The sequence below is a fragment of the Pollachius pollachius genome, assembly GCF_949987615.1.
Source record: "Pollachius pollachius genome assembly, chromosome: 18".
NCBI classification, from domain to species: domain Eukaryota; kingdom Metazoa; phylum Chordata; class Actinopteri; order Gadiformes; family Gadidae; genus Pollachius; species Pollachius pollachius.
In genome coordinates, this window is record NC_136951.1 from 11,677,464 (window position 1) to 11,697,790 (window position 20,327).

Sequence of the window (20,327 nt, forward strand, 5' to 3'; positions counted from 1 at the left end):
CCTCACCCAGGCATCCCCACCCAATGAAGGCCTAATTGGAGGGGAAATGCATGCGAGATGCGAAGCGCGTCTTTAGGCAAACCACCGGCAGACAGCCAATCAAATACACAAACAACGGTCGGGTGTCGAGCAATGGCACACCGCAATGGCTCCTGGGGAACACCAAGCAACAACAAAAGCAAGGGGAAAGAAAAATGGACAGGAGGAAGGGATAAGGATCCGTAGCACGCTGGTGCGAGTAGTTCAGAGCCATCTTTGCTCTGTTTCAACACATCTACAACAAATGGCTCCATTTTTCTTCTGGGGTGGATCTCAGTTGGCCCCCTGTCTGTTCGTAATGGCCTGATGGCACATCTCAGGCTACAAACCCTCCACCTACACACGCACACACAAAAACACACACACTAACCCACACACACACTGAAGACACAGACAGAAGTACACACATGCACACACAAACAATAGATACACCCTTAGGCTCCTCTGCAGTGATGCATGGGCGTGATGTGTGTTATCAATTATATGTGTGTATCATGGTGTATGATTGATTGCTTGGGTACGGGGGGGTTCATTGAGCTGTAGGAGGGGAGTTCAGGGGAGGGGGTCTTCGGGTGAGGTTGATGGGTGACGCATAAGAAAATTATGCACGACTAAGCTTTCTGATCCCTTCACCAGTGAACAAACGTGTGTGTGTTTTTGCATGTGTGTTTTTGTGTGTGTGTCAGCATGCGTGCGCATACATATAGACACACACCCATACTGGAGCAGCTAGTCAAGTTTGGTTGAATGATGCTGTGTTAATCGCTAACAGCATTTATTTTACATATTTTCTCTTGCGATGGCAATTGTGTTTTTTCACGTCGGTGTCAGATTGTCCAATGCTTGAGGAGAAACAGCTGGATGGAGGGCCTGGGAAGGAAACAGCTGTTTTATGGAGAGTTGGCAGAGCTGTGTTCGCCTTCCATTATTATGATCATGAGCGTGTGTTTGGTTGTTCACTTGTTATTCAAACTGTATGCGGAAGAGCTATGTGTTTGCTAAACGAAAGATAATTTGTTTTGAAGGAGTGTGAGTTGGGAATTGCCTGTTGTGAACAAGGTCGTAAACTCCTAAAGGTCACTCGGAGTTACAGTTACAGTTGATCAATAGGATATATACAGGTCATAAACCTTAATTTTTAATGTGGCAATAAAATCAATTTACTCAAAAATTAATTAATTAATTTTATTTTATTTATTTGTTTATTTGACAGGGACAGTGCATGTTAATAAACATTTCTGTAAATATGCCAGATTTAGCCAGAAGGCTAGTTTGAATCTGCAGTTCTTGGCCAGATGTAACAATAGGCTCCCTAAAAATCAAATAACAAGCAAATAACAGGAAGAAAAAAAGAGAACATATAAAAGCAACAGATAAAACCTTAATTATAACCACATACAAGTATTCAGTAGTTCAAGCATTAAAATACATAAAGCATGCAGGACAAACAAGAGTCAGCATCAGACAAATACAAAATAAAAAAGGTAGACTAGGACTTATAGCAACACCAGATGTGTTAGACATCGAGGCAGTAGACCCCCAAAGCAGGCAGTACATGCACAACAAACAAATCAAAAGACATGACATGACAGAGTACATATGAAGGAGCACATGAGAGACATAGAACGAGCTACACAGAAGCATGCAACAAAGCAAGCAAAGAAAGTAAGTTGCAAGACACAGGACAAATTCACAGACACGCTGACACAAGGAGGCAAGAGCATGCGGGTCAAGGTAAGTGCTGGCAGGTCATATTACCAATGAACCGCTGTTTCAGATTGGAACTAAATGACCGATATGTGTTTAAGTCTCTGATACATGTTGGGATGTTATTCCATTCACGTGAGGCTGCAACAGAGAAGGCTGACTGACTGAAGGCACTTTTCCTAAATGGAATAATGCAGTCCCCTCTCGTGACACCTCTTGTGATCCGATGTTGATTTGTTCTGTAATGTTAAAAATTTGTGGAGGAGGAGGAGGGGCCATGCCATGTATGATTTTGTAAAAGGGACATGCATTTTTTGTGCTTAATCATGTTTTCCCAGCTCAGTAGATTGTATTTTCTTAAAATTGCACAGTGATGGAATTGCCTTGGTTTTTTGTTCAGAACTTTCAGTGTTTGTTTATAGAAAGACTAATGGTTTAAGGGTTGTGGGATTAGCCTGAGACCAGAATTAGAACATTGGTACAGCAACCTTTGCTTCCACAATGATTTATCTGTCCATTTCCTAGATGTTTACTTATATACCAAAGGAGATGTTACTTTGACCACTGGGTCATCTTGCTCAACGATGCGGGTAGACTGCACGCAGGTTTCAAACCCACAACCTTTTGGCTGGGAGTTAAACGCTCGAACCATGATCCCCATTCCATTAAACAAAATGTCATTTTCGCAGCTGCATGTATGTTTGTGTTACCTTCCTCTATCTCACATGTAAAAATCTGCGGGCTCCGTCCCTCATTGATCTCCTTCCCCCAGCTTCTCATAGATTAAGAAAGGAGAAATCTCAGCCAATCAACACGTGCAGGCGAGCACAACATTGTGTTTGCACCTCAGACAAAACCCCCCGTGGAACGCATCACATTCCAGACTGTACACCTTTGCCAACGGGCCAAAGAGAAGAAGAAGAAGAAGCAAAAAATAGCCCCTTCCCCCAAACTCTTGGCAAACTCTGAAATAAACACAATAATAAATAAATTTAAGGAAACAAAGAAAGAGAGGAAATCACATTAAAATTCAAATGTGTTGCATTGGGGAGGAGCGGGGGGGTGGGGGCTCTCCAACAGAGGCTCAAAGTGAAGCGGCGCCGGGGAAGGGCTGGGCCTGTGATGGCTGGGGGACTGGGGGAGGAGGGATGGGGGATAAATAATAAAGAGAGAGAGCCTTACTTCATTAGGCGGTGACATTATTTTGAGAGCAGATATTGCACTACTGAAGACAGAGTGTACAATAACACAATAAAAAACGTCTTTGGCTGCTGCTGCTGCTGCTGCCGCCGCCGCCGAGGCACCACCCACCTCGCCCATCCCTCCCCAGCCCTGCCAACCACCGCCACCCCCCCACACACATGCATGCACACACAGTTACACGCAAACACATACACAAATATTTCAGGTCCAACCAGCCATTCATTGTGCGTTTGATGTAGATATATTTTCATTTGTGTGTGTGTGTGTGTGTGTGTACATGCATGCGTGCGTGCAGGTGTGATTCTGCGTATTGTTTGCTAGTCACACTGTGTTGCACACACACACACACACACACACACACACACACACACACACACACAGTCACACAACCCAGTTCATCGGCAGCCAATAAGACACTCAAGGGTAAGGGAGAGAACGGCGCTACCTCACAAAAGAAAATATATTTTCAACAGTTGGACCCCTTCATTATCTCTCCCAAGCCCCGCCCTCCTCGCCCCCCTCCCCCCTCCCCCCTCCAGCATAATTTAATCTGTGCGCGCCTGTTCGATTCCCCATGGAGGTCTGCGGCGGCCCCGTGGAGAGGTTCCCCTCTGCAGTGATTGTCTCTGAAATAGGATTATGATAACCTGTCACCACTTTAATTCCCGCAGTGCCAGGGGTGGATGGGGGGTGGGGATGGATGGAGGTGGAGGTGGTGGAGCTTGGTTGAGGGGGTGAGGGATGGTGAGGGGTTGTGGGGAGTCGGGGTGGGGGTAAGGTCGGGCTAACTCGTGACAAGATAGGAAATGAGAATAATGTGGTGGGTAACAGGGTCAGGGGGTGTTGGGTAGAGGGGGCGTGTCATTGGGTGGGGGGTGGGGGGTGGGTGGGGGCGTGGCTTGGTGAAACGTAGACGTGAGTTTGAGAGTTTTGGTTGTGCACTTTTTCTTTACCGCAGAAAAATTAGGAATTAGGAATAGAAGTACCTAGCCGTTATTCTCTTTCTCTCTCTCTCTCTCTCTCTCTCTCTCTCTCTCAAATTAATTCAAATTAATGTCTGGCTTCAGCTAGACCTCTTAAATCCTGACCCTTTCTACCATAATAACAAGCCTTGGATTCATTGCTTGTGTGCGTGTGAGTGTTAGGCTAACGAAGGCTACCAGGTAAACGGGGGGCTGGAAAACAGCTGACCAATGAGCCGCTGTTATTAGCAGACTTAAGGAGGAGTCACTCGACCGCAGTGTGAGAGTCACACACTGTTGGTCCCTCGGATAAGATGATTACACCTCGACCCATCTGGCGGCAGATTTAACAAATCCCATGGATCCTGGTTTTGTTTTCATGTAAATGGTATTTTTGATTTTTGTTTTTTCTTCTTTAATCACCTGAAACGAGGGTCAATCATGCAGCACGCTCCTTGAATAAACCTGAAGGGTTTCTTTCGTTTTTCGGAGGGGTCATTCACCCTCGAAGGGTGGCCCTTTGCTCCACGCTGAAATCGCAGCAGTACCTCTCAGCAGGTCCCATAGCCCTGAACTGTGAACAAGTCCACAGTCCACAAAGTCCATTCCAACAGGAAACCTGCTTCACAGCACAAATGAACTCAGAAAACAGCACTTTCTTTTCCTTTATTTTTTTTTTCAGTTGGGGTAAACACTTTTATTGGCAGGGTGTACTTTTCATTTATTTCTTTAGCCTCTTTTTTTTTTTGGTGAGTGAAGCTGTGGAACACGCAGGACGGGGCAGGCCTTGGTCTGACCTCTTGTTAAACACAAGCTTTCAGACTGGGAGCGCGGCGCTTTCAGACCCACTAGTGTGTACGTACGCTATCCTTAGTGGTCTCTGAGCGGTCGCTTTAACGCCATTACCGTCCGTGGTCAGAGCAAACGCCTCGCACACACGAGGACACACGTTTCCATCCACGTGCAGAAAAGTCTGCCCGTGAGCGCGCCACCAAACAACTTAACAAAGACAACCCGCGGGGACAGGGACACACGTACACACACAAACACACAGGAAAGGACATGTTGCCATAGACACAGCCACACACACACATCCTCCCTAGCCCACCCCTCTCTCCGTCCCTATACCGACAAGGTAAACATCGCTCACGCACCACATCTCATCCATCCCCCGCTTATCCCTCTTTGCTCAGTAAGAGCACATTGTTTCCCCGCATCCTACCCCTGTTGTTTTGATCCAGCCCTAAATCTACTGTAAGGACACTCTCACAGGGGATCTCCCTCTTTGAGATGCCCCTTCTTTGACCTCTGCCCCAAACTCTTTTGCTTGGGGCAGAGGTCAGAACCCGCTGTTCCATCCAAACCCCATTACCACTGCCCCACCACCACCACCACCACCCCACTGCAAAGCCAGAATGACCATCCATACACCCCATACTGGGGTGAAACGTGCCATACTGTATGGACGAGCTCCTATCTCGCTACTCAAGCACCGGGAAAAGGGACACGAGTCAGACTGAATGGCTTTACCGAGAGAGGAACCGTGTCGTGACCGTGTGTAAAATGCATGTAGTTCCGCAGGCGTTTTGGGTTCAAGGCCAGGTGCGGCGATACAGGAAACAGGGTGGAGGGAGGTAAAATGACATTGTAAAGTATTGCAAGGCGGAGGCAGAACCTGGGTCGCTCGACGATTGATTTCTTCCCACCTGGTTGACCCGCTGGGAGGTAAAGCCACACTGTCACCCCGGTTACGTGAGGAACGACCGTTGTGGCATCACACAAGCTCGACCTGGTTTGACAGTGTGGTGGTTTGGAGGGGTGTCTGTGTGTTTGTATGAGACGTAGGCGTATGTGTGTTTATAAACCTTCCTCCTCTCCTTCATTTGCTGTGAAAGGAGAGAGAGAGAGAGAGAAAGACAGAGCCAGCACTATGATGCTCTCGTGTCTTGATCTTGTCATGTGACCTTAAACCTGTCGGCCCGTTTACCTCGGATGAATGCAACCAATAAGAATAGTCCACAAGACAAACGCACACACACACACACACACACAAACACACACACTGTGACATAGAAGGTTGAGAGGAACTTGGAGAGGCCTCTTGTCTGGGTGATGGCTTTGTTGAACGGGTACATCAACAGCAAGCACTCCTTACAATACCACACTTTTCAACATGTTTTAAGCCAGATATCAGCGGACTTGATGCCCCACATGATCACACACATGCAGACAAAAACACACACACAGACACACACGTAGGCAAGAGACACCAGAACCGTCCACACACTATTCCGCAGTGTATTCCACAGTAACAGGCCAATGTAAACAACGCAATTGGGTCATGCAGTGAAATGGATAGACAGAGCTGTTCTGGTTGTCTCCGGGAAAGGCTAACACTCATGCCGGACTCGAGTGAACCAAAGTTAATCTGAGATGCAAAAGATATATCGCAAACGATTTGAAAGAAGGTGAGACAGACATGAGGAGCATCGAACATGAGGCTTGTAAATATGACTATGAAACAAAGGACTATGCATAATGCAATTGCAATGCTATTGACATTAAATAAAGCAGGCAAAAAGCTTATTAAGATAAATATTGGCTACCTATGCATGCACACAAGGGATAGCAAATGATTATCAGGCCCTGCTGGGAATCGAACCCCTGACTTTGGCAATGTGTGCGCCTCCATGCCATGTATATATACTAGTTGTTTTACTGAATTGTTCCAGCATGCAAAGTGACAGTTGATGCTGCTGTAAATAAAGAGAGACCTGAAGACCCAATAAGGAGGAGGATTGTGATGATGAGGATGAGGATGATGATGATGATGCCGAAGACAGTGAGGGGATGTAGGAAGTTGATTTAGCACAGATAATGAATTCCTTTAATGGGGCCGTGCCACAAGACAACTCAGGTGTTGCGTGGTGTTAGGGTTGACGGGGTTGGTGGTGACGGGGTGGCGCTATGTGTAAGGGTGATGGTGGTGATGATGGTGGGGTCTACTATTTTTAGCCATGCTGCTTTTAACCTTTCAGGTCATACGTGGAGATTTTTGACCTTTAGCACTGTGCTGTTCCCCGCTGCCTTTGAGAACCTCTGATGGTTATAGAGTATAGCACTCTCACATGCACTTTGAGTGTACGCGTGTTTGTGTGTGTGTGTGTGTGTGTGTGTGTGTGTGTGTGTGTGTGTGTGTGTGTGTGTGTGTGTGTGTGTATGTGTGTATGTGTCATTTGTGAGTGTGTGTGCTTGTGCGTGGACACGCACATCAAGCGACAAGCACTGTTGAGACGAACGATTATATAGTGCTACCGTCCCCTTTCAAGTTCCTGGTCACCTTTGAGTGTGTGCATGTGTGTGGGCGTGCGTGCGCGTGCGTGCGTATGTGCATTGCATTAATGTGTGTGTGAGCGGGCATGTCTGTTTCCGGTGTGTGTGCGTGGTCGTGGGTCCTGGTGTTAGGGCTGCGTGGAGAGGATTAAAAAATAAATAGGCAGCCCAGAGGGGCGTGGGTTGCGGCTGCGGTGGAAGAGGGCTCTGACGCCAGCGCACCCTGAGTACAGCCAGTGTCCCGACAGTTATTGCCCTCGCAGACAATAACGGCGACACAGTTCCCTTTAAAGGTCAGCGCCTTGCCACAAGCAGGGCCGAGCGGGCGGGGGGGTTGGGGGCGGGGAAGGTGGGACGTGGGTGGTGGCTACTCCGTCCAAATGTAAAAAAAGAAAAGAAAGAAGAAATAAAAAAATAAAAAAGGTGGGGATGGCGTCGCAAACTTTGACCCTTTGTGTTTCTGCTACGCGTTCGCCGTTGTTCAGCCTTAGGAAGGTCGCGGTTCACGGAGGGTTCCCCCCCCGCCGAGCCGCGCGGATAGGGAACAAAGCTCTAGCCGTTCAGATTAAACACGATAAAGGGCAGCAAAATGAGCCTCTCTCCGGATCCGACGGCGTTCGATAGGCTGACATACAGCGACGATAAATAAAAGACAAATCTAGATATAAATCCCCCCCCCTCCTCTCCCACACTGAAAAAACAATAACAAAACCACCCTTGTTTCATTGCAAAGTCGATCTTTTACATGGATCGTCACTGTATAAGATATAAGATGCACCTCACCCCCCACCCGCCCAGACGAATGGATCCGTGAACTCCCATACTCCCGTTGAAGGTACGCATGCACGCGATCGATGCGTCTCTTTGACGGCCTGCTGTGGTGGCTTGAATGCGAATAAACAGTGGCGTATTTCAGCGGCGGGAATCGATGAGGTGAGTGCAGATGAATGGCACAGGGTGGCTACAAAGCCTCCTGTACCTGGTGTGTGTGTGTGCGTGCGGGATGGCAGTGTGCGGAGTGTAAGACCTGGCTAGACTTGATGTGTGCGCACGTCTTTGTCTGTCACTCGCTCCATGTCTCTCTCTCTCTCTCCCTCTCTCTCTCTCTCTCTCTCTCTCTCTCTCTCTCTCTCTCTCGTGGTGTACCACTGTGGTTCCTCCCTCTCCTCTCGCAGGATCGATAGGTGTGATGGATCAGCGGCGGGCAGGGCTCGCACGAGGGGCTCAGGCCATCAAACAACAACAGTTCCCATTCAGACCCGTCTCAATCAGTCTGCATGCCTGTGCGTGCGTCTTGTGTGTGTGTGTGTGTGTGTGTGTGTGTGTGTGTGTGTGTGTGTGTGTGTGTGTGTGTGTGTGTGTGTGACAATCATAACTTCTTATCTCAATTGGTTTTTAAGGCGAGAACCCTGCGTTCACATTTAGTGATAGGCAAGTCAATTTCAACTCTCAACAAACAAACACAAAGAAAAATTACAAAATAACAATAGCCTAGCACACACAAGCACAGGCTCACACACAAACACAGACACAGACACACACACAGACACAGAGAAACGCATATACACACACACAGACACACACAAATACACGTTTACACACACACACACACACAACTACACACACACACAGGCACACACACACACACGGCCCGAACAAAGAGGTGCCTCAGAGTCCCGCTGAACCCTGACATTTGAGTGTGTTTTTTTGGTGTGGTCCTACAGTGTCTGTCTATCAAAGGAATAGTAACCAAACGACAACACTGTCACTCCTGAAGGGAGGAGGGGAGGTGGAGGGGGTCAGCAAATCGATAGCATCTGGGGTGTTGAGAGATGTGCTGCCAAGGTCTCTGGTAACTGCCAGGAACTGCTAGCTGTCTTCCTTAAGACACACACACACACACACACACACACACACACACACACACACACACACACAACACACACATACACACGCAGAAACACACACCTACACACGCACAGGCAAAAAAAGCAATTCAAATATCGATGCTCTATTTCGTCAACTAACTCTGAGAAGCAACCAGGCATTACCAGCAGAATATTCTTGATCAGTCACTAGTTTAGCTCGTTACTTTGAGCTATCAGCCCAGGAAACGCACGCCGACGCAGCGCCGAGAGAAGAAAGTCTACACCCAGCCAGAACGTGTTTTTATTTCCCAGAATACACCAAGCGATTCTCTATTCCAGCGACTGGCTGGCATACTGACTGATTAGCGCATGCTAACTGGCTGCTCTCTGATGTCCCACGCCTAGCATATGGCTAATAAAGGTTTTATTGGGACAGAGCAGCGTGGCGCTGGTGCTGGCGAACAGCTTCAAAGTGACAGCCTTCAAACAGGCCTTTTGTTGCTTCGCAGTCATTAGGGCATCGCCGCGGCAACACCTGGGGTGAGCCATACCAGTATTATTAGCATGCTTTTCCTGTGCAATCCTCTGTGTGTGTGTGCGTTTCTGTGTGTGTGGCTGTGACAGTTTGTGTGTGTGTGTGTGTGTGTGTGTGTGTGTGGCTGTGACAGGTTGTGTCTGTGTGTATGTGTGTGTTTGTGTGTGTGTGTGTGGCTGTGACAGTTTGTGTGTGTGTGTTATATCTTTCCACGTGGGCCCATATGTCTCAATAACTAAATGACCACGCACAGCGTGTGGCCCGACCGAAGGCGAGCTGTGGGCATGTTTAACGCGGTCGATGATTACTTTGTCGATGGATTTTCCCCCCGCCATCCTTCAATTATTTTCTAGCTTGTTTGTATTGGTACCACCTCGACAAAACAAATGTAATGTGCGTGTGTGTTTGTGTATGTGCATCTGTGTTTAAGGTGTAGATCCAATTGCGGAGATACAGGAAGCAGATGATGAGTTGTGTGCAATCGTTGCCAGGTGATTCCAGGAAATAATCAGAACAAAATCTATTTTTTAGTTAGTGTTTGCATAATCAAGAACTCAATGCAATTCAACTGGATGTACTTTAATTCACTTTAATTCACAGCATTATAAATGGCCTATCTTTACAATACCCCTTTTAAGCAGTCAATATTACAGAATTGACTTGAAGCCAGAATGCCACATAGGGATTTGAATTTGAAACCAGCGAGAGCGATCCAGATATAGACTGTGTACTTGAAGTTGAACGACATACAATGTGAATTGCACGTCGAATTGACTAATGCTTCTCCAGCTGATAAAAAAGAAAGACGCCAGTGCAGCACTTAGGGTTTGAGCGAAGGAATAAGCATGAAAGACTTTTACTGTATAGGCAATACACCAAAAATACAACACAATCCAACTAAATGAATGGTTTGGGATTACTTTTCTTAGCCTTGATGAAACTTCTCTCCGTCTTTCGAGCCCTGATCCTTGGCAGCTGAAGAGAGCGCTGGCCTCGAGGTCGGTATGGAAACTGGTGTGACATCTGCGAGTTCTGTGCATCAGCCAGCTGTGGCCCCCCGACCGAAGGAACAGCCTTTTTATCGACCTTGCGTGTGCGTACGTTTCCGCTCCTTTGTCTGCATCGGATCCATTTGCGACAGGAGTTCGTAACCAAGTTGGATAAAATGGCTGCCATCGGTCATGGTGGTCAAGGTGGACGGGGGAGAAGCTGTCAATCGAACTGTTGTTTGAACTGGACCCTAAACCAGGGAGAGCGTTGAATCGTCCGAATCCGCCCTTTGACCGTCTTTTGAGCCTAACCCTAACCCAGGGAGAGCATTTAATCGTCCGAATCCGATCTAAGGCTGTCGGCTTGATTGTCAAACAGGTCTGAAGTGCGAGCTGTGACCAAGGCAGCCACATACACTGATCCACTCAGTGTCTTTAAGTACCTTCTTCTCAGAGTCACGAAGAAGCCCTGATGCAGTGAATCATCAACAGAGAGCAGTGGCACTAATTCATTGCCCAGCCATACAGAGACGGTGAGGGGTTGATATCCACAAAGCCTAAACCCTTCAGAAACAGGAGCGTATGAATACTTTTTGCCGAGTTATGCCCTTGTACTACATGGACAAAGAGATGTCTTCAGGGATAGCCTGCAGAAGGTTAGATTCATCATCCAGGTATGTTGTGATTGAGTGGCTTGGGTTGTGTTCGCTCGACACCTTTATCCTCAGTCTTTCTTCGTCGACAGGACGTTGGTCATCCTCCGAGAGTCAAGAATCATTGGTATGCTACTGAGGGCTGCCCTAATCACGGGCCCCATATGTCGAGATCCAAGGCCAGATGTTGATGTGGACCGTGCAGCTACAATATCGCCGGGTGAGGGGGGAACAGGACGACCTGACAACCACTTCAGAGAGAGTGGGCCAGAGGCGTCCTGTGACCCCAGTGACCGTAAGTGACTTAAGGAGTCTGATTATTTCGTAACTTATTTTCTCAAGCGATGCTTGTGACTTTTGACTAAATGAAAAAGTTTCTAAAACCGTCACATTTTTTTAATTATGATCGTTGTTACAGCAATTAATTCAAAAATGTCAATACAGATTGACAAGTTACATTTAGTTACCTGTAGCACCCAGTTTGCTGCTTGTTTTCAATATTGTTTAAAACGTGTCCATGAAAAAAGTGTGCCTATTTCAGAAAGTCGATCACTATTCGTCTCAGAGCCGTAGCGCAGATTGGCAGTGAGCTTGCAGTTTTTTTCTGATCTGTTTTATATTACATTCTACGCTGGAATCTGCTGAAGGTGTTCCATCAGAGAGCGCCATTCTGAGTGCAAAAAAAAAAGACTTGAAAATCTCAATGTGACGATATTGTGGTCCAAAACATCCAAAGTGTTATTTTCGAGAAAGGTGCTAACACAGAGTCTGATGGCGCTCTGCGCAGACCGACCAGACTGAGCTATTTTCCCCATTGTCTTTTCCAATAACACCACCCTGAAAGAAACACAATTTCCTTTGTGTCTTATCTGTTACGTGACACTACTCTCACTGCTTCCCGACTGACGTGTGACCTACTTTAGCCTGGTCCTACAGGAAACATTCATGTCTAAAGCTGCCGGTAAGTCAATGTCACACAGTCCCAGCATGCACCTGTTTGGGAGCAAAACAATGCACCAGTTTGCTGTGATCGCTGTGATCAAACCAAGCAAGACACCTTTCCCTGTGGATACTCTGGTAGACATGTGTATCTCAACACAAAGACACAAACACACACACACACACACATACAGGGTTGTTGAAAAGATAAAACAGTGCAGGATTTAGCATTGTGTGGATGTTTTTAATTTTTGTGAATGTGTTATGTGTGTGATTGCAAATGTGTGATATTGTGTGTGTGTGTGTGTGTGTGTGTGTGTGTGTGTCTCTTTGTGTGTGTGTGTTTTTGTCTTTGTGTAAGATAGTGAGGTTGTTTGTGCATGTGTGAACGTGACCAAGAGTAATAGATACTCAAAATGTGTGGTAGGAAGCATTTTCAAACAGTTTTAACTGCATCTGAGGAAATCTGGCTGCAATCACCCACTCACAATAAAGCCACTACCAGACACAAACACACATACAGTGGTTGCTTGATGGACAACATAAAAAATGAAATGAAATAAAAATTGAATTTCTTATTTTAATAGGAAACACCGTTTGGCTCGAAAACCGTTTGGGAAAAATAAGCCGAAAAATGGTAACGATGATAATGATGGTAATGATGAAGAGCGGTTTTACTGACAATTACAGTGGAAGTTACAAAATAAGAGGGCAGAGGACGAAGAGGAGGAGAAACACAGGGTGGATGAAGCACATTCCCTGATATCTGCACTAGACAGGTGATTAGAAAGTTGAGAAAAGGCCCAAAAGCAATGGATTTTCTTCTAATCTCTGCCACCGATATTTGAGCTCACACTTATCTGCATAATGACTCCCGTTATAATTAATGAGCCCTTTGAGAATACACTGGCTCTCGTAGCGACGGCACACACAACCACACACAATGCACGTTCAAGAGCACACACGCACACACTGCACATTCACAAACACACACACACAACCACACACACTGCACATTCAAGAACACACACACACAGAGTGCACCATCACAAACACACACGACAGACAGCACAATCCCAAACACACAGACACACAGATGCAAAAACACACAGCACATATAAACATCCACACCACAAAGTGCCCACCATACATATGTGTATGCATGTTGTACATGCATTCTCACAAAAACACAAACACACACACACATTGGATACCTTCTCAACAGGAGAAAATGTAAGTGTTTGGTTCATTAAGGTAATAGATAAAACATATTTTGTGCTTTTACCTCCGTTCATATCTTCCTATCTTCATAGCCCCCTGCTCTTAAAGTCCTTCGAAAAATATATATTTCAATATTTTGTTGGTGTGTCCTTAGAAGCAAGATGTGTTAGCGTAAAAATGGGCCAAAAGAGGCAGACCTTTGAGGTGCATTCGTAAGTCCTCTCAGAGAATATAGGACACGCTGGAAAGGATATATTAAAGTTGTTCTTGGAAGCTAAGAGAGGTTGTTAAAAAATAACATTTAAACAACCCAATTGAACAAAGTACGTGAAGTTCATTGCCAACCATTCATTGGCGATATTCTTAAAACGGAAACGGATTACGAATTAAATTAAAAACGTTAAAAAAAAGTGTATGTTCCATTGTTGAACCGTTCTCTTGTTTTGAAAAAAGGAAAACACTGGTGTGTCATTAAATGGAGTACATCTCACGGGGGGCTCGTCCTTGACGACATAGGTCATGAATCACATCTGGAGTGTGATGAATAGCACAAGGCAAGACGGTGTTTAATGCACGCTTTAACAGTGCAGTAAAAGGCTTTGAGCTTCCACCACTATATAAATTAATGGTTTATTATACAGCAATGTGTTATGCTAGTAATATTTATTTCATGAGCCCATATCATGGCTGGGTTGTCATTGTGGTTGTGTGTCACAGTATAAACTACCTTCCATGGTTTGACTTCTACCTGTTGCTGACCGCGTACACCAAATAGTTAAAAAATGAAGGTTAGACTACACAAAATATAAAATTGCAAATAAAATAAGTACATCGTATCGCATTATTTACAGAATCCCGATATTTAGCTATGTCCCAGCCCTCACAGGGTTTTTGGTAGTATTGTGAGGCCTTAACACAGCTGTTTTTATGGTGCAGAGGAGACAAAAGGGTGTGGAAGCCAAATTGATGGGGAAGATGGATTCTGCTGACTGAAGCAACAGGATGCCGGTCCACTGCTGAGCGGAAGATTGAAAAGAACAGGTAAGGAGGTGCGCGCAAACACGCCCCTGTGCCGCCACTCCGTGTTGTGGTGATACACACACACGTACACATGTGCACGCGCACAAAAGCATACCAACGTACGTACATGCACAGACACACACAAACACCCACACAGACACACACATGCGCAAACATACTCACACATGCAGAAATACACACACACACAAACATACATATTCACATTGGCGCATGCACAAACGAATACAGCGAGAGAGAGAGACACACACACACACACACACACACTGAAAGCAGAAATAATCACACAAAGCAAAATAACAAAATAACACTAAGCATCACAAACACAGTGTCTCACTTGACTGCCCAGGCCCACTGTGGCTTCGGTGTCAGCTCGGTGGGCTTGAAGCCGCCACTCTCGCTGCTTGACAAACCCTTGGTTCAGGAGAGAAGTGTCGGAGCCAGACCAACCTGCAACATGGGAGGGGATGCACCTTTTGTGTTCGGAGTCAATCGGCTCCTTTTCTGCTGTGAGCAACTACACTTCCTCTAGCATTGTGCATCCTTGCCAGCGTGAAAACAACTCTGATAAGGCAATTTCCACACACTACTACTACCATGTAAAAAAAAACACTGTTTTCTTGGCAACGTTTTTTCCATCCATACGTGCACCCTCAGCAAGCTTTCCAAACATGTCCACCCAAACTAAAACTTGGTTATCCCTATTTCAGTTGATACGCTCTTATGCACATCAAAAAGTCTAGCCGGCCTCCGTCACAATCATAGCCTTTTCCAAAGCCGTTGTTTTCAGTGTTTTTTTGTTACCGTACACTACGAGGTGCAACCATCTTTTTCAAATTCGTCTACTTTAGCGACAGCAGCTCGGAACATCTCAGTTTTTTCGGCGGGTGAAAACTGCACTTTTGTTTCGACAAAAGTAAAAAAAGAACAGAGAAAACTAGCTTTGAAATCACATCTGTTACATTGGAACGGACCTGGTCTACCGATAAAAACATCCACAAGTTCAGCACCCCCTTCTGTTAGCCAGCGCTTCTGTAGGTGGTACTTCTCTGAGTGACGGACCCTCAGAGCTGCCCGGTAGAAGGTGCGGGTTCAGCGTCCATCGGGTCGGAAACAACATAACATGGGCCGTGACGAGACATGGCGAGTGGCGGCGGCGGTGGCGGCGGCTCAGGTGGGGGGGATACGTAAAGCTGAAACAGGTGTTCCGACTTTAATTACCTCACTCTGCGCTAACCGTCTCCTGATGAAGGAGACGCCGTCACAGCTGGGTCCTCCTCAGTGCCAAGGTACGGAGACGCCGGCTTTCACAGACAGAAAACAAACAATACCGACACACGCACGTGTGTGTGTGTGTGTTGGCCCCGACCCCCGCGATCACAAAAGATGTATTCAAATATATACATGGATCTGTCAAGTGTCAAACGTTCTAAGCTGGGTTGCCAAGCCCGAGGCACTCGAAATGAAGAGGAGGAAGGACGGCAACAAGACGGTAGAGGAGCGAGAAGAAGGGGCGGGAAAAAAAAAGATTATTGAATGTAATGAAAATAAGATTGCTCCATCCAAGCCAGGATTGGAATCTTTCCCAGGAGTCCACAGCTGCATATGAGGGGGCCCCGTGAAAAATCAACGTCCGCACTCTCTCGCTTGTCAGAGTTTGTTGTCTCCGCGCGAGATCACTGCGAAATTGCCCGTAGGCCGAGTTGAAATTATATAATTTCGCTGGCAGCCATATTTGAGCTGATTCTTGCCGGCCGATCATCACTTCTCTTCGCTTTTTTTTTTTGTTGTGTGGTAAGAAGTTTCGGCTTGCGGAGGGCGGTATATGACTGGGACCCCTTGACCACCACGTAATGGCCGCTTCACACACACTGACGTTTTGTTAAACCGCCTAATTAATGTCTGCATGAGCTTATCAATATCATCATCGCACCGTATTCCTCTCTGCGATCGCTTTCTCCCTACTTTGTTTTAATTGACAGGGGCTATTCGTTTTTCGCAACGAGTCATTTACAATATCCATATCTTTCGGAGGAAGCACAGAACCCAGAACACAGTGATCCTCGTGTTTTGATGTTCCGGGGGGTTCAGACGTTCTTCTCATCATGCGCTGACCTGCTGCTAACGCCTGATCCCACTCGCTGTCGGACGCCGTTCGTCTTCCTCGTGCTTAACGAACCGTCGCAACGGCACACCGACCCACGGAGACGTGGGGGAAGGTTTTCTCTCTGTCCGTCTCCACGTCATGGTTGTGTGTGTGAGAACATCAGACGACTTGGGTGAGGGGATAGATGTGTCAGTGGCAGCACACGCAAACCGCTCTGACGCGTTCCGCTTGGTAGTCCGGCTCCTTTATGGTTCTCCTGATTCACACTCGCCAACGTTCTTCGATTTGCAAAACACAGCGGCGGACATTTTAAACATCGGCGAGCATTCTAATGAAGCCGGTTGCAAGGCTTTGTGACTTTTTACATGATTGATTCATGCCCATTTTTGGACTGGCATTGTGTGTGATATATATTCAGCCAGTCCACTCCTCAATGGTGACATATATTCATCCCATCTTGCTTTCACCCATCCATCCTTTCATTCATCCGTTCATTCAATAATCCGTCCGAGTCAGGGTCACAAGGGTTGCAAAGATTCAATTCAACTTCAAGTTTATGGTCAAAATGCCGGCATAAATATACACTGTCCACATATGGACAGAGAGATCGGAGTAGGAGTGACGTTACAAATTTCTCTCCTTTATTAAAAGTTGAACTCTCATGTGCACTGGCGGTTTCCAAACGCAGTAGACCTCACGTCCTCGTGCGTCTCTGACAGTCAGGAAACAACAACTTTTTGGATGATTTTCCCTTGCGATGGCTGTGCAAAATGTAATGACACTTCCAAATGTTAACAAGGTAAGGTGTTGCTGAGGTCTCACGTCTATACATGGCCTCTCTTGCACTTTTTTTTCTCTCCCCCTCACCTCGCAAGCGATCTAATCACCTCGCGGTGATGCGAGAAAGAACACCAAAAATGTAAAACTTTCTGGCATCCTGCCCATCAAACTCATCATTATCCTTGTGTTGGTCATCTTCTTTTTAACAATGTACCCCACTCCAACCCCACCCTTCTGGCTTTTCTCTGTGGCCTCCTCCACACAGTGCGTCTGCGGTGGAGTAATTGTTTTTGGGTGGGGGTGGGAGCTGGGACTCCGGACCCAGGGCTTACATAAATGAGCCAATTTAGTGGCATTGTGGTGCACAGTTTCAACTAGGAGCCTTTAAACAACCACGGGTGCACCACGCAAACACACAAACACACAAGCCCCCAGCTCAACCATTACCCCCCCCCCCCCCCCCCCCCCTCCCCACCCAACCCCCCCTCCTCAAAGAAATAGAAACACACAGACGCTAAGAGATGTGTGGGCAGAGCCAAACAACTTAGATGTAGAGCTACACATTTGGTTGCACCAACACACACAAACAGACACACACGCTCAATTATAAGCTGAGTGATCAAAAAGGTGCGTGTGTGTCACAACTTGACGGCGCACACTGGTTTCGTGTCATTACTGGATGTTTGCCGGGGTTTGGACTTGGACATTTTTTCGGCTATCGGGGAAAAGTTGATGAAGAAGACGCGAGAGTGGAAGAAGTTCAGAAATAAAGGGAGGGGGGGGGGAGGCTGAGTCAACAGAGGAGGGCAGCAGGCCTGAGGGAGCTTTAGAATACGTAGACGGCAAACAAAGCCATCTCGCATATTGGTCTCTGTGGAGAGGCTAGACCAGCCACGGGCGCCTCCGCTGAAGAAAGCCGTCTGCGGGCGACGGCCATCTTTCCTGCACACCAACCCTACCTCGAGAGCGCTGGTGCAAAGGGAGGGTGGGCAAAGATCAGTTCCCCCCCCCGCCCCCCCCGAGATGATGACGGTGGTTCATTATTGGTGTGTGTGTGTGTGTGTGTGTGTGTGTGTGTGGATGCATGTGCGAGGTGTAATAAGCACACACACAAACACACCCACACACACACCCACACACACACCCGCACACACAGCCAGATTTTGTTTGTGTGTGTGTGCTTATTACACCATACGCACACACCCACACACACACACAGACACGCACGCAGGCACACACACACGCACCAGACAAAGACGCTGCACACGTAGGCACAAAACCCCCACAGTCAGATACACAATTGCCTACAACTACATAAGCTTGCACAACTATTCACACACACACACACACACACACACACACACACACACACACACACACACACACACACACACAGACAGTGTACCAGTCCAGTAAATTGCTCTGCAGTCAGAGAGCTTAAGGGGGTACCAGGGCACCTGTGCTTCACACCCTGGCTGGCTGAGTGCGACTGAGCCCACAAGATCAACTGCTAATACACAACCTGGGACCAGCAACCCACCGAGCCAGCACCCGGCTGCATGGACAAAGTAAACACACACACACACACACACAGGCGGTACATACACATCGTACTAAACACACAATGACAGATGCACACTCCAAAACAAGCTCACACACATAAACATGACACAAGCACATGGAGAGACAGGCCACATTTCCACACAGAGACACACAAGAGCGAGCACACACACACACACACACACACACACACGTATAAACACAACACACAGACATTGACTAACACACACACACACACACAGCCACAAAACAAACTCATCATATGAGTACACAACTATTTTAAGATAGATTCCTCACAAGCAGGAAGAGCTGGCCTGGTAACCCGCTCAGAGCATATCTCGTCCTGCTCTTTCACTCTACCATCTCACACACACTACTCTCTTCCTCTCTGTTCATGCATTCCTTTCTTCCTTCCTTCCTTCCTCCCACCTTCTCATCCCCTCTCTCTCTCTCTCTCTCTCTCTCTCTCTCTCTCTCTCTAGCGATCCATCCCTCCATCCGTCTCGGTGTGTGACTCATGTGCGCGTTGCTCCTGTGTGATCTCACAATAATGCCTCTGGGCTTCTAGGGGAGGGGAGGGGGGGGGGGGGAGCACAACGTGAATCGATGGGATGTTTAACATCCTCCTCTAGCACTGGTTCTCTTCTATGCTCTCATTTCTTTTACCCAAAAAAAGGAAGCAAAGGGAAAAAAAAGAAAGCCTACAGCGAACAGACCTTCTTCACTATCCTGACTAGCGCCTCCACTCCCCCTCACCCCAACATTGAAAGCCCCCCCCCGCCCTTCCCCGGTCTCACAACACACCAGCCCTCACGGGAGGTCGGCTCGCCCGAGCACACACCCACTCCCCCACTTCCTGCGCTTCCGCCGGTTGCCGAGGTGAGCCGTCGCTAGGGGCAACGGACCAAAGAGGAGGAGGAGGATGCATGGGATGGAGAGGGGGGGAGGGGGGGGGAGGGGGGTGTTGGTAGAGGAGATGTGAATAAATCCAAGAAGAGGGCATGAAATCGATAAGGCCGTGAACCTGCTTTATGGCTCATGTGCCCACAAACACACACATGAACGCACGCACGCACGCACGCACGCACGCACGCACGCACGCACGCACGCACGCACACACAGACACACACACAAATGTGGAGAGCAAGATGACCTGGCATTAACTGCTGCCAACCGTCCTATCCCGATTGCAGGCAGGAAGCGTGTACGAGAGGGAACGCCAGAGCTAGCCACATATTTCCTCCCGCATAAGTTACAATGTTTCATGGTGAATGGATCGCAATTATAAAGCTCTATTCGGAACGGGGCCATTCAAAGCACTTGACAATTATTGCCTCACATTCACCGTTTCATACACACTCATTCATTCCTTCATTCACCGACGGCGGTGTCC